This window comes from Belonocnema kinseyi, chromosome 8 (assembly GCF_010883055.1).
Source record: "Belonocnema kinseyi isolate 2016_QV_RU_SX_M_011 chromosome 8, B_treatae_v1, whole genome shotgun sequence".
NCBI lineage: Eukaryota > Metazoa > Arthropoda > Insecta > Hymenoptera > Cynipidae > Belonocnema > Belonocnema kinseyi.
In genome coordinates this window covers 23,551,803-23,552,356 of record NC_046664.1, presented here as the reverse complement: position 1 = coordinate 23,552,356, position 554 = coordinate 23,551,803, and positions in this window count along the sequence as shown.

Sequence of the window (554 nt, the reverse complement as noted above, 5' to 3'; positions counted from 1 at the left end):
ATCCGCAGGAAAAGTGTATCTTTCAAGTTTGAATTGCTGGTGCGGATTATTCTTGGAAGTTAGCCGAATAAATTCAAGTTGGTCATATCCATATATCCGTCCGTCAGAAGATTTAATAAGTTCAGTATGTGGAACCGTACCTCTGGTAATGGCAGGAGATCTGGACCTGATACGAAGTGAAGGCTCGGCCGAAGGAATAGACCTGTCAGGGGAATGTTGTCCATCAGAAGAAAAAGAATTTTTTCCGCCACGAGGAATACCCGGAATAGGGTCGCCATTAGGTAAGCGGTCGAACTGTAAACTCAAGTCTGCAAGAAGAAACACAGGATTAAATTTATTTCTGAAATAGAAAAAACTATCATAAGAGTAGACCACTTTCGAGAATTCTTCAATCCTTCATTGTGAGACTAATAAAGAGAGAATTTGCTTTCTTGCTATTAAGTTGCTGAATCAATGCTAAACATTTAGATTGAAAGACGTTATTAGGTTTGAAAAAATTAACGCTAATTATTAATTGCTCGTGAGGCATGTTTTGAAAACTTTCGACTGTGATA